Here is an 859-nt window from a genome sequence, read left to right on the forward strand (position 1 = left end):
ATTTTCAAAATTGGAATACTTAATCCAATGCAAAATTATGCTTCGCGACTCTGTACTCATAATCCTATTTTTATTTTGGATGCAATTTAAATTAGTCTTTGGATACAAATCGCCAGAATGTATATTCTTCCTCAATATGCTATTGAGAGGAAAAGGATTTAATCCTTTATAAGAACTAAAGTTTTCATCGGAATATAAAAATAAAAAACTTAAGGATGCCTTAAGTATATCATTTCAAATTCAGTTATTAATAGAACGAATCACACTTTTACCACTAAACTATACCCGCTACATTGTAGATTATGGTATAAATGGTACCCTTTGTCAAGGATAGCCATTTGACAAGAAGGCTAATTCCCCCTTATTGAATCAGATGGAGAAGGTTCATGACACTGAGCCGTTGGTACTTCTACTTCGATCGCTCGCCTTTACTTTAGGATTTAGATAGCCCCTCTGGTCTGTAAAAAAAATCTTTTCTTACCATGCTAATAGCGCCTGAACCAAATGTATTTATTTTGATTAGGATCCTATTCTACGGTTACGACTACAATAATAATTATTTACTTTGCAAGGACGTAAGTGTGTCAGACTGCTAAATTGTTTTATTATTCCTACAATATAAACTAGGGGATATAGGGGGTAACACTGTCCCTATAAATTCCTTTTTTCCTTTTCTTTTTTGTCCAGAATTGAACAAAAAAGAAATTATGGAAGATGTTTTCTTCCCCCATTAAGTCCGAGCCATAGAGTAAGAGTGAGATGAGTTTTCCAAATTCATCATAGACTTTCCCTATGGCTTGATAGAAGTAAGCAGCAAAGAGTCGTAACTTAAAGAAAAAAACGGACAGGGCCGACAGAT

This window comes from Triticum urartu, unplaced genomic scaffold (assembly GCF_056163025.1).
Source record: "Triticum urartu cultivar PI428250 unplaced genomic scaffold, HENAU_Tu73 scaffold1, whole genome shotgun sequence".
In the NCBI taxonomy this organism is placed as follows: domain Eukaryota; kingdom Viridiplantae; phylum Streptophyta; class Magnoliopsida; order Poales; family Poaceae; genus Triticum; species Triticum urartu.